At 41.8% G+C, this 14,147-nt stretch overlaps 1 pseudogene across 1 annotated transcript; it reads right to left on the bottom strand.

Annotated features, from left to right (window-relative positions):
* Positions 1-8,845: 8,845 nt before the first annotated feature.
* LOC149845485 (plasmodesmata-located protein 2 pseudogene) lies at positions 8,846-10,413 on the bottom strand (annotated as a pseudogene). Its single transcript, XR_016427755.1, has 3 exons — positions 9,524-10,413; positions 9,270-9,392; positions 8,846-8,964 (listed from the first exon to the last, which is right to left on the bottom strand). The product of XR_016427755.1 is annotated as a plasmodesmata-located protein 2 pseudogene (transcript).
* Positions 10,414-14,147: the final 3,734 nt, after the last annotated feature.

Raw genomic sequence — 14,147 nt, 5'->3', positions numbered from 1 at the left:
ATGTAAACAGATTCAGATATCCATTAAATTTGGATATTTCTCATATTCGGTATCAAAAAATCAAAACCATATCTACATCCAATTATAATCAAATATGGTTTTGGCTTAGGAAATGCAACTAAACGGAATGTATCGAATAAAATCCGATTCATTGACATCCTATTAATCATGTTTGAGATGATGTTAAAATATCCGGCAGGGTTGGTGGTAAAAGCACCATGTGAACTTGACTTTTCACCAGTCTTCTTGCGGTCAAACTTTGGCCGCAGTTCAGTCAGTGACTGTCGGTTGCTATCATCCTCAGGATTCTCTCGCCACTGTTCACTTTAATTTTATTATTTTTAATTGTTTGGTATTTTTGTTGTTTCTCACGATGAATATATGCAAAATATTTATAAATTTGTTTTTATTACCTAGGCTAGTTGTTTCATTAGAGATGGCAGTGGACCGGGGGGGGGGGAACGGGCCCCCACCCCACCCCGTTTGGACCGGGGATGGATGACATGAAAGTGGGATGGAGGGGGGATTAAGGTTAAAATCAAAACCCGTGCGGGGATGAAAGCGGGGATGGACTTACGCTTTCCCCTGCCCCGCCCCACCCATCCATGTCCTGATTCCTGCCTTGCCCCGCCCCGCCCCGCTCCACCGTATCCCTATCCCCAATCCTTGTAAGGATGGCAATGGACTGAGGGAAAACGGGCCCTGCCCCGCCTCGCCTGGTGCCCCGTTTGGACCGGGGATGAATGACATCATGAAACAGGAATGGAGGTTAAAATCCAAACCCTTGTGGGGATGGAGGTCTGGATTTTAAGACAGTGCAGGGATGAGACTTTTGTTCACATCTGCCAACCAAACAGAGTTTATTAACTAATCACTCATAATTAGCTAAGAAAAATGTTGATTTAACCCCTTTCTTTAGTTTTAAACTCCACTTTTTGCGAACCTATAGTTTTTTAAAGGTTTGTTTAAAATATTGACATATGTAAATTAAAGTTTCACGCGTCTATGAAAGTTATGCATTCCTAGGGTCTATCGTAGGGGTGTCAACGGGTCAGGTTTACCTGGACCCGACCCGTACCAAACACTATATGGTCCGGGTATGGTGTTAAATAAGAAGACCCCATTAAGACCTGGGTGCGAACTCGAAGGTCCGATTAATACATGGGTCTAGGTATAGTTTGTGAAATTTTATTTCAGACAGGGGCCCGACTCGAGTTTCGATTATGACCCGCAGTTTTTCAATGTAAAAATGATAAAAAATAGTATTTTACCGGCTATGGCTCAGGTCTAGTTAGTGTTCGGGTCCGGGTATGGCTTCTCTTATGGTGGGTCCGATTAGACCCATCTCCTGACCCGATACCATACCCAAAATTCGGGGCCAGGTCTAGTTTCACCTGGGTCTGAACCAAACTCGACGCATTGACACCCCTAGTCTACAATTGTATGTAGTGGATATTTATGGGAAACACTGATCCATATGAGTGCGTTTAATGGCCGGACACAATTGTCTTGGGGATGATTGTGTCCTATATCAAACACGGGGATGCAAACCGGACTTGGGGGTGTCAACAGGTTGGATCTGGTTTGGACTCAGGCGAATGCAAACCTAGATCTGACTTTGAGGTGTGGGTGCCAGGTCTGGACCCAGGTCCAGTCGGATCTACCATAAAAAAACCATAACTGGGTCGTATAAGAATTACATGAACCAGACCTGGTTCATACCCAGTAAAATAATATTTCTTATTATTTTATATTGAAAAATCATGGGTCTTAACCGAAACTCGGGTCAGACCCAGGTTTGGTATGAAATTTCACAAACCATACCTGGCTCCATATACTAATCGGATCCTTTGGATCCAACCTGGTTTTTAATCGGACCTCCTTGTTTATCAGCAAACCTTGACCCTATAGGGACCTGCATCCTGCATAAAATGCGGTACCCGGATGTGGGTGACCCTGCAAAAAAGGGTCCATGGTTGCATCCCATGTGTCCCAAACAAAGTTGTTCAGGATGCATTGTCGTGAACGACTTGTTTTGGACATCAAATGCGCCCTATGGCAGCATTTGATATGCTGGACACTTGGGGCAGTACATAGTCATTTTGTACGAGTGTGTCCTGGACAATAAAGTCGCATCCGCTAAAGGTGCTTGTCCCGAAAAACGGGGATGACAAGTGTGTGTGTGTGTGTGTGGGGGGGGGGGGGGGGGGGGGGACAGTAAATCACCATTCTAGAGACACGGCTGACATGCGTTACCGTGTCCAATGTTTGTTAGCCATGGTGTTCCCTGTGGCTGCGGTGTCCAAAATTAGGCGCGGCATGCACAATGAAACACCCCCATAGGGTTTTGAACCTGCAACGTCCCACCACATGGTGACGTGCTCTAACAGCTCCTACCAAACAAGCGGAGCCCCCCTTGGTTCTTTTCTGGTGTTTGCTCCCACCATGAGGCTCACATGGAAAGGGATGCAATGGACCGTTGCGTCTGTTGATTCAAATGCCCCAGTATGGGATCCCACTTGTTCCGACTGAAACCAGGCCTAGCCTAGTATAGGTGAGACCCAGGCTTGAACCCAGTTCTTCATCGATCGGTTCACAGAGAGAGAGAGAGAGAGAGTACAAATCTAGAGCTGTTAAGAGCCAAACTAGCCAAACAGTAGGTTTTTGGGCTCAGCTCATTTACATTGAGTCCCTGTTCGTGCTTGGTTCCTCTGGCTCGAGCCTCGAGGGAATCGAGCCGAGTGCGAGCTTGTACAACCCCAAGCCAGACTGGAGCCGACTCAATGAAGCAGAGTTTTTTTTTTATATGTTCCACATTGAAAATAGAACCCATTACTTGAGGTTTACAAGCTTACTCTCCAACCAGAAGACTCATCATGATTTGTTTTTAATAGTATAAACGCCCATTCAAACAAGCTTACCCGAAGCCGAGTTGAACACCCATTTTTCTTGCTCGGCTCGCAGCTCACTTGATGAGCCCACCCCAAATGAGCTGCATATGAGGCGAACTGAGCCGAGCCCCGAGTAGCTCGGTTCATTTACTAGGCGTACTTTGCAGGATGATTAGTGGACATTTTTTTATCATTTTCAGTTTTATCATCTTCTCCATTGCCACCTTGCCTTGTTCCGAAGGTGCTTGTCCTCTACTTCACGTGCTTTTGCTTTGTATGATTCTGTTGGGGGCCTACTAGGCTCCTCCATGAACATGTAAACGCAGGTGCGGGTCCCACCAACCATCAGTTCATGCATGACTTGGTGGTAGAAATTAAGGGCACGTTTGGAAGAGTGAAAAACTCTCATAGAAAAAAGAAAGTTTTGCTTATATGAGAAGTTATAATATGATATTTTTGTAAAATAAAAAAAATCTTTAAAAAATGATAGATGAGGGGGCGGTGGTGGAGCTTCTTTGATGTGATTTTTTAGGTGGGTGGTGGTGGTGGTGGTGAGATGGATGGTGGTGGTGGATTGGTGCTATTTTTGGAAAGGTAGGTAGTGGTGAGTGGTGGGGAGGGCAGTTTTTCTGGGTGGTGGCAGTAGTGAGATGATTGGTGAGGGTGAAAAATCATCCTGGGGGTGGTACTGATTGAGCTTCTTTGTTGCGGTTTTTTTGTGAGGTGGGTGGTAGTGATGGTGGTGAGATGGATGGTGAAAAATCATCGTGGAGAGGGCAATTTTCTTAAAGATGGATGGTGGCGGTGACAGGGAGATTGGGTGGTGGTGGTGAGATGAGTGGTGAATTCTTGGACGAATCTTTCTTATAAAAAAGTATATTTTTTAGAGAAACCCTCTCAGGAAAAAAGTCTCTCTCTTCTGGAAAAGTAAAAAAAAAACATACTACCTTGCATCACTTTTCCTAGATCTTTCTCACTTTCAAACTTACTAGTGGGAATCACAGCTATACTGCTTGTATGAAGATTTTGTAAGCAGTGTATAGGAACAGTAGAACGCAGTTTGCTTTTCAACCAGTTCTTGATTTTGCCCTATTTGCTGAAAGAATTGGTCATTTCCTCTCCACAGATTGTAAGTCAAAAACTTGTTTAGCAGGGAATTGCTTTCTTTCACCAATTCAGCCGGTAGAACAGACTGACAAGGTCTGGAGACTGAGACAAGTGCTCGCCTTATAAGGAGCTCGTTCAAACTTACTAAATAAACTCGTCGTGCCAAATATGAACAGCAGGTGTTCGGGTCGTATAGACTCATTAAGTAGCAATAACTATATTTCAGATATATTTCATATCTTATAATATCATGTAAAATAAGTATCCAAATGCTTGGGTTGCAACTAGGGGTACGAACAGGTTGGATATGATTTGGATCCAGGCGATCCGAACTCAGATCTGATTCTGAGGTGCTGGTATCGGACTTGTACCTGAGTCCACATAAGAAAAACCATAAGAAAAAAATATACCTAGGAATACGATTACATAAACCATACAAGGACCATGCCTTATATATATATATATCATTTTTACATTGAAAAATCACAGATCTTAATCAAAACTTTTGGTCGGACCTGGGTCTGTTATGAAATTTCACAAATCATACGCGGCTCCAGCCTCCATATACTAATCGGACCCTTGGGGACCAAGCCTAATTCTAATGGGATCTTCATCTTTATCACCAAACCCTAACCATACAAAGTCTGGCAAGGATCAGGTTTGGGTCAAACCTGACCGATTGACACCCCTATTTGCAAGTAATGGGTTTAGGGTTCAAAATCTATTGCTTTCAAGTGTGAAACAAAGTAGTTTTCTGCAAACCAACCAACTGGAACTCGGCTCGTTTTAGCTCAAGCTCATTATGAGAAAGAGAATGGCTCAAGTTTCCAAAAAAAAAAAGGTGGGGGGGTGTTCATTCAAACACTCTCATAGGAATTGAATTCCCAATGGGAATATGTCCTTTAAGAAAAGACAAAAAATAATACGGTGCTTTTCAAAATCGAGGGCACCTTTCTTGTAATTCTCGCTCATTGTCTTTTTATTTTTTACATTATTACCTCAATAATCTCAAATCACAGTACAACACTCCTTTTCTGTGTGTCATTACATCCAAAAAAATGGTAGGCCCGCCAAAATGAAGCGTGTAAGGTCACTAATTGTTTGTCTCAATGACGGATAAGTCCCAAAACCAAATAACTTTTTGGATTATTTACAAAAAACATAGCTGGATTTTTCTAATAATTCAAATTCAGACCTAAAAATGCCTATAGTTCAAAATTATGCCTAGTTTTATTTTTAGTTATTCAAATTCACAATCCTGTTGACTATTGTTCCTTTAACCGTAGTTAATAGTCAAGAAAGTTCAAAATTGTAGCAGTCTCCCCATCACCCCCTCTCCCCATATGGGAAAATATACGGAGGTTCTGGTACACACTCTTGTTTGCATAGATTTAGCTACCAAGTGGTAAATCTAATCAAATAGATTTAGCATGTTTCTTTAGTATATTAAAAGGTTTTATCATGTTTAATACATCAAAATTTTTTCTTTGGTGAAAATCAACAGCTCACGATTCATTAAAATAAGGTTTGTTTAAAAATAGTATAAAACATCATATTTGAATAAATTTTAACACATGAAAATAATAAATATAATGTCATGCATGATCCAATTGTTAAATTTTGCTTTTGGAGCTGAGACCTACGTAAATTAAGCATGTACCACCGAAAGCTATGGTGATTATATATATATATATATATATATATATATATATATATATATATATATATATATATATAGAGAGAGAGAGAGAGAGAGAGAGAGAGAGAGAGTAATGGGTATGTGCTAAACCTCAGGCTAAATGGATTTTTCAGCTTCTCCGGTACTTTTTATACAGTTTTGGCCCGGTAAATGTGTTGGGCATGATCGATTTACTAAGAATCCACACCTGGATCATGTGTTTTTGATAAAAAAATGATGTTTGGAGCCTAAAAAATTCACAAAGATTTTGAACCGTTGATTTTTCAAACTTTATAAAAACCCACTCATGTGTCGGAATCAAACGCTTGAAGAGCTAATCCCTATAAAATCAAGTACATAGATCACATCTTTACGGCCAGAATTTAAAAATAAAATAAAATAAGCCTAAAAAACCTATTTAAAACACGTTTAGCACCAAATGGGTTTATCACCAACCCATCACACTCTCTCTCTCTCTCTCTCTCTCTCTCTCTATATATATATATATATATATATATATATATATATATATATATATATATATTTCAGTTTATGTATATGTTGCAGGCTAAAAACCTCTCTTTCATCCTCATCCTAATCCTTTCCAAGCCCAAGAGTGTGCTTAGATTTGAACTTAATCGTCCATAAACTATTATTGGAAAGGTACTTGGCTTGAACAAATTTTGCCCAAAGGGACTCCTTCGTTTAATAATACAGTACCAAGAAATGCAAGGTTAAATGGGTCATATTTCAGTTTGAAGCTTTTAAATTCAAAATTTGAATCCAACTTCAAATCCCACTGAAATTTGGACCTGTTCATATGTTAAATAATGTCAAATTGGGGAAAATTACCGATTGGATCTGGATTCGATACATTTTTTTTCGATTAATCCATATCCGATTATGTCGGATCCAGTAATGCCTTCATGCAGAATGACCAAACTTTTGGGGGGTGGAGATAGAGGTTTTTGCTAGTGTCAATAAACTTTGGGTTAGGGCTACAAAGGATAATACTGGGAATTTTTTAGTATACTTGGGACGTGTTGGTCATTTCACGTCACAAAAAGGCAAATTCTAGGTTTAGCCCGTTCCCAATAAGAAAAACTTATTCAAATTTCGAACTGACATGTTGCAGTCCCAAGGTTAAACCGTAACGTTCCCACTTTCTGTTGGCTGCTGATTTTTTTTGGGTTCAATTTATGTATTCCCTAAAGGGACTAAATAAAATGAGATAAGAAGCGAATAAAAATAAAAAGGCCAAGATGAAATGATTTAAGAAAACAAATAAAAAATAACTGTCCGGCACTCAGAATATTTCCACATTTTTTTAATCTTAATTTGCATTCCCAACTGTTACGAGAGAGGATAAATGAGTCTTTCAGGGTTTTTTTTTTTGTTTTGTTTTTTAAATTTTGACCTTACACATGTGATCTATGTACTTTATTTTATAGGGATTAGCTCTTGAAGTGTTCAATTCTGACAGATTATAAGGTTCAAAAAATCAACTGTTTAAAATCTTAGTAAAATTTTGAAGCTCCAAATATCAATTTTTGCATCGAAAACACATTATCCAGGTGTAGATTCTTCCTAAATCGACCATGCCCAACACATTTATGAGGTGAGAGCTGAGAAAAAAACAACGAAAGAGCAAAAAAACTCATTTAGCATGTATCATTTTAACACACACACACATATATATATATATATATATATATATATATATATATATATATATATATATATATAGAGAGAGAGAGAGAGAGAGAGTAATGCAAACAAGTTAAATGAAACATGTTATATAGAGTTCAGCATGATTGATTTACTAGGAATTGACACCAGACTTATGCATTTTTAGTAAAAAAACCATAATTAAAGCTTAAAAATTTTATAAAAAATTTTGAGCTTTGATTTTAAGCACCCTAGAAGAAAAGAAGAGTATGACTAGTGATTACAAACAAAAAGAGTGACATAAAAGAGCGGACAGATACATCATACTTATCCACCAACAGTAATCACCATAAAGAATGCTCTTTGCGGTGGAAGCAACACACAAGTGGAAAAGTCATTTCCCAGGGAAAAGAGGCGCCATTATTTTTCCATGAAAAGGGACCCACACCATTCAAGAAGTGGGCTCTGCCACTTATTCAAACCTGAGTATCCGTTTCATCCTTGGTAAGAGAAAGAGGTGCTTTTTCATAAGTGGGGTGAAACAAACGCCCCCATCAGCTGAATCATTTCAAGTACCCCTGGGAAACTAAAAGGAGGCTATTATCAAGAAGAGATGTTTCTAATGATGAGGAACTCTCGCCGACGCAAGGAAAACCATGGGTGAGGCCTCACGACCACCCTGCCTTACATAGCCCACCACCTCTGAAAGCTACAAACACACTCGTGCTCCAGTGGGATTTGAAAGAGATGTTGCCACTTAAGAGTCATAACACAACTATTTGTAGTAAACCAAGGAATAATTTCAATCATGCATCACAATAGAAAATAACCAGATGAAAGACATCAAGAGGGAGCATGCAGAAGTGATTGGTGCCCGCTTTTTAGGCACTTGAGATTTTAAATTTCGAGTGTCTTTTCTTGTGAAAAGACAATCAACGAAAGCAATCTCCACAAAAGAGTGCTAAAGATGCTCGATTTTAACGGCTTCCTTTACATATAAGGCAGTTTGAAGCGCAATATCCGAACCACGTTGTAAACTGATTATAAATTAAGAGAAAAATTAAAATTTGAATTTTTAGTGAAACTTTCTTCTGAAAAGGCAGCCTGTGAAAGAAATTTGCACAAAGGAGGAACTACTCTGGGTTTTTTTATTGTTTCCTTGTGATTTTATAAGGTTAAGAGACCTACAAAGTCTACAATGGCAGAACACTACGTATGTAGCACTCTCTCACACTATCAACTTTATCTCAATGGGAATGAAATGAATAAATTAACAAAACAAGGATCTTTTTCAATAACACCCAAAAAAGGCAAGAGGCACGCATTACAAAGTTTTACTACAGTACAAAATAGAGAGAGAGAGAGAGATTTCAATCGTATTCTAACAAAATTCTCAAACTACAAATTTGCTTTATGTGGCACGAATTGAGAACAAACACTTCTTTATTGAACTTCATTGCCGCACTCCGGAGAGAAAGAGAGAGTGAGAGTGGGAAGAGTCTCATAAACTGCCAACAGGAACCCCCAATTTTTTATCCACCCACTGAACTGAAAAGAAGTGTGTACACTCTTCTTTCTCATAACCCCAACTCCTCATTCCTCCAACCCCCACAAGATCTCCTGAAAGAATACAATCTACAATAATAATCATTCCCCCTAATCCCTTCATCAAAATATAAATACCAAAACCGCAAACCTGCTACTCTCTCTCTCTCTCATCCAAAACAAAATTTGAGATGCCACAATCACACCTCAATTCCATCTCTCCTCTTCCCCATCTCAATAATCTGCAGAATATGAACCAAAAAACCCAAAATTTGTTCCTATCACTAGCAGCAAAACAACAAAAGAAAAGAAAGGGATGCAGAAAAAAAATACACCCAACAAATCAAATATAAGATTTCTAAAAGAAATCCTTGACTTACCATCATGCTTCTTCCTGAGGGACCTGATGAAGCAAACGCACACGAACACGAAGAGCAGCCCCGCCGCACCTCCCACCACAATCGCCACCGTCTTCCCTGTTTGTTGTCCGTGTCCAGACGAACCTGAAACCACCAACAAAACCACCACAAAAAAACCCCGGTAAGCGGTTTTCCGGAACTTAACCCCAAGAAAACCCCAAGAAAACGAACACCCATCTTCAGAAAAGTACGGCCATTCTCCCTCGGGAACTCACCTCCACCGGCGCCGTAGTTGCCGTACCCGCCGGAACCACCGTCCGGGTAGTACGCGTACGTCGCGTAGCACCGCGCGAGGTAGACCTGGCCGGAATTCACGGCGCCGCAGCGTCTCTGGACCTCCAGGATGGCGGTTTTCAGGCAGTTGCCGCAGTCGGAGATCGAGAGATCGCCCTCGCACTGGCCGAGCGCGTAGACGCCGCCGTCGTCGACGGTGTAGAAGCCGCTGCCGCCCTGGATGCCGTTCTGCACGTCTGAGAACGCTGCCTGCCGGTTCTGCTGGAACGTAGAGTCGGTGGCTGGAGACGACCCGCACCTTGAGTAGAGGATCGCTGTGCCGGGGACCTGGTTGGGGTCGCCGGTGGTGTACTGGAGGTAGCATCCCTGGAGCTGGACCCGGGCGGCAGTGGCAGCCCGGCTGCAGAGGCGGGCCGCCTCGGTCGGAAGCCGGTTGACGCAGTCATAGCAGTCGCCGTTGCTCAGGTCGCCACGGCACTGGAAGAGGCCGGAGATTGCATGGTCGCCTGAGCCGGCGGTGGTCTTGTAGAAGCGGTTCTGGGCGGCCTGGGCGGTGAGGGAGCCGAAGAGGGCGGCCAGGGTCTGCTCGAACCCGGCGTTTGGGGGGAATGTGCTGCTGGAACAGCCCTGGTAGACGACGTCGAACAGGTTGGGAGCGGGTTCAGCGGTGGGGAGAAGGGTGGTGCACAGGATCAGGAGGGTGGTGATCGATGAGATCAGGGGACCCATTAAATCATCATGGGGGGCGGTTTTCCGGCGTCTGGAGGGTGGTTTTCCGGAAGGGATGTCGGTTTGTGGCTCACTGTATTGGGTAAGAGGTTTGAGGGGTACTGGGTGAGGGTTTGAAGGTGGTTTTGGGGGGATTCTCTGAAGCTCAGAGAGAGAGGTTTGCAGTCTTGCAGTATAGAGAGAGTCGCAGAATGGCAGAGTGGGGAGATGTTGTGGGCCAGGGTACCCTTATTTTCTCTCTCTTCTCAATGTCGAGATTATACTTTTGTTATATAAAAAGTACGGTTGTATCCTAAGGGCGCAGGATTCCAGATCGGGTGCAATCAGATGGTACAAAATTTGGTGCAATTACTTGGCACAAAATTTGTGCATTAAGCACCTAATTGCGCTCAATAGGGCCTTGGGCCCCACAACTGACAGGGCCTGCCCTCAAGACAGAGGGTGACTAGATAGTGATGATTTTTTTTTTTAAATTTAAAAATGGAATGAAAGAAGCCATTGTTTTTTTCTATTTTTTTGATAAGCAAGCTGGGGTTAGGCAGACCCCACAAAAGTACCATTGAGTTTTGAACTTGGAACGTTCCACCATAAAGTGATGTGCACTGACAGCTCCTACCAAACAAGGGAGCCCCAGTTGGTGGAAGAAGCAATTGTTTGGGGAAGACATCATGATTTGGTCTGGGTTTGGTTTTGACCCAAGTAGAACCAAACTTGAACTCGTCTTTCAGGTACAGTATCAGATCCAAACCCGAGTCTAATCGGGTTTACTATTAATCAAACTTTCAGGTATGAACTCTGGTCATATTATTTATCACCCTACCCGAACCCTATAGGGTTTGGTTAGGGTAAACCTGATCTCTTGGCACCCCTAATGATGATGAGTGATGAGACATTTGCTGTTCGATGGTTTGGAGTCTGGACAGTGATGCAAAGATAAACACATTGCTGGCTTGCACTGATGAGATTGGCATTTTGTGTTTTTTTGGGTGTGAAAATGCCCATAAAATATTTGTTTGGTATTGCATAGTTTTGTGATTTGTAAGAATGGATGATGAACTGGCTATTGACGTGAACCCATGATTGCCTAAAATGTTATTTGACTGTTTTTTGTACACTTGAGGGTAAAGTATTGCAAGTCAAATTATTGACAAGCTTTAAAGTTTCTTGGCTTATTGTGAATTGAATATTACAAGACTTCATTTGTGCGCTATTATTTTTACACTTTTCATCATCCATCTCACCGCCACGACCCACCACCGTCACCACCACCCTCCTCTCTCTCATTCTTTTACATTTTCTCAGTTTGTTTTTCTCATGCTACACAAACAAGCCAAAAACTTTTTTTTGAAAAATCTCATATCAAAATCTCTCATAGTCCAAACTTTTTTTTTTCTACGAGAGTTTTTCTCTTCCAAATGTGTCTTGCTTTCTTTCTATCTTGGTATCTCTTTTTTTTTCTTTATCTAGGTTTTGTTCTTACTTTTTTTGTTTGCTTGATGCATATTTTCCGAGCTTTTGGAGGAAGGAGAAGCTAGATTGTTGGTAAATTTTAGAATGTTGTTTCTGTTGTTTTGCCTCCTACTTACTTTGTATGCTCGGACTCTTTTTTCCTACTTACTTTGTATGCCCCTTATGCAAAGCAGGTTATATGTTCCCCCCCCCGAACAGGGCAGTTAGCTACATCTCATGATCGGGGGTCCCAAAGAGCACCACGTATGTAAGCATGTGCGTCTCGTATCCCCATGTTTGTCAGCATTAATTAGCGTTGGAGTTTGATGTGATTGCAAAGACTTAAGTACCCTCTCCTCCATTGGTGCAAAAAAAAATGACGGTTCTTGAAAAGGAGTGATTGTAAAGACTTAAGTGCCCCGAAGATGATTATTTAAGACCCAGTCTCTGCACTGCAGGATTATCCGAGAAAGAAATCTCCCCTGAAGGAGGCCATGAACATCAACCCTCTTACTCTCTCTCTCTCCCTTCTATTTCTGCTTCTGTGCACATCCATTAGAAGATCATACATTGCTCCATCAAGCACCGACTGACTTGCACATTGACTGTTGTGGAGCCTGATTCAAAGTTTTTACCCTTACAGGAGGAGGGTTTGGGGGCTCATCCCAGCGTGGGTAGCATCTTTCAACTCTCACTCTCTCTCTCTCTCTCCCTTCTATTTCTGCTTCTGTGCACATCCATTAGAAGATCATACATTGCTCTATCAAGCACCGACTAACCTGCACATTTACTGTTGTGGAGCCTGATTCAGAGTTTTTACCCTTACAGGAGGAGGGTCTGGGGGCTCCTCTCAGCGTGGGTAGCATCATTCAACTTGAAGAGTTGTGGAGTCTGATTTAGAGTTTTTACCCTTACAGAAAGGGGGGTCTGAGAGCTCCTCCCAGTGTGGGTAGCATCATTCAACTTGAAGAGTTATGGAGTCTGATTCAGAGCTTTTACCCTTACAGAAGGGGGGTCTGAGGGCTCCTCCCAACGTGTTCATGGCCTTTTGCTCTTACAGGAGGGGGGGGGGGGTCCGGGGGCTCATCAACCCTCTCTCGCTCTCTCTCCCTTCTATTTCTGCTTCTGTGCACATCCATCAGAAGATCCTACATTGCTCCATCAAGCACCGACTAACCTGCACATTGACTGTTGTGGGTCCTTACTGATGAGCTGCCTCTAAATTTATTCGACTCTGGGTCCTTACTGCACTTGAAGTTGAGTCGTTGTATTTTTTGTTATTCGGTGGGTGGTGAGGCCCTCCTCTACTCTCTCAAGACTCTTAGCTTGGGCAATCTTTCTTTTGATGATTGTGGTTGTAATGTATCGTTGAAGTTAAAATGGGGAATGAAATGACAATAGAAATCGCTGAAAATTTACAGAAATAAATTAGACTCAATAACGAATACACCACTTTTTACGGATTTGAAATATGACCTCCGGTTAGAGAAATATGGCCTTGACAAGTTGGTCCTAATTTGGGTAGCGATTTACAGCGATTTGCTTACTGAATAACACTACAAATCGCTATAGCGATTTGCGGAAGAATTTACAGAGCCAATACTGAGATCTCATGTTCGGGGGTTCTAAACCGCGCCACGTATAAGATGCAGACCGACATGTATCCCCATGTGGGTTGCCATCATATTGCATCGTAATTTGGTGCCGCAACAAAGACTTAAGTAACCTTTACCGCCATTCGCTTCCTCTTCCTCGGACGGACATAAATGCCCTCCTTCTAGAAAACTAAATCGTCGGTTCGTGAAAATGACAAAACTGCCCTCCATCGATATCGCGGGAAAACGTTTCGCAGAGTTTGCGTATGTAGCAAGCGTTATGTTGTATGATACAAATAGTTCAAAAAAATCCTTTCTCGCTCTAAGCACTCTACTGGAGATTCTTTGCTTTCATCTCGAGTTGCCGGAGCATCCTTTCTCTCTTACCAGAGCATTTGTTTTCGTCTTACGCGCAGTCGCAGCATCGTTGCCACCTTCTGTTGCATATTAGTTGTTACTGTTGCTTACTCTACAGTTGGAATATCCAAATTCTCATCGTTTCGGTGAGTTTCGTGTAAGTTTTCTTTCTTCAATCTGAAGATTGCTTCTTATACAAGGATTTGTATTATGAACCCAAATATTCCGACGATTTCTAATGATGATGATCGTGTATTGTGTTGTGCAGGTTAGCAATGTCTGCGCCTCATCAGATTAGAGATACCCCGTCGTTCTATGGGTTGTCTATTAGAGAAGTGATCCGCCAGTCCCATCTATCTAAAGTTTTTGAAAGATACCAAAATATACTTAAGATTGAGAACGATGAAGACAGGGAAATAGCCTTGGAATCGTATTATGCGGAGGATTATCCATCAGATATCGAGGCTGCGGACCA

The sequence above is a fragment of the Nuphar pumila genome, chromosome 2, assembly GCF_984573655.1.
Source record: "Nuphar pumila chromosome 2, dmNupPumi1.hap1.1, whole genome shotgun sequence".
In the NCBI taxonomy this organism is placed as follows: Eukaryota; Viridiplantae; Streptophyta; class Magnoliopsida; order Nymphaeales; family Nymphaeaceae; genus Nuphar; species Nuphar pumila.
The sequence above is the reverse complement of the archived record's forward strand: the minus strand, read 5'-3'. Positions and strand labels throughout refer to the sequence as shown.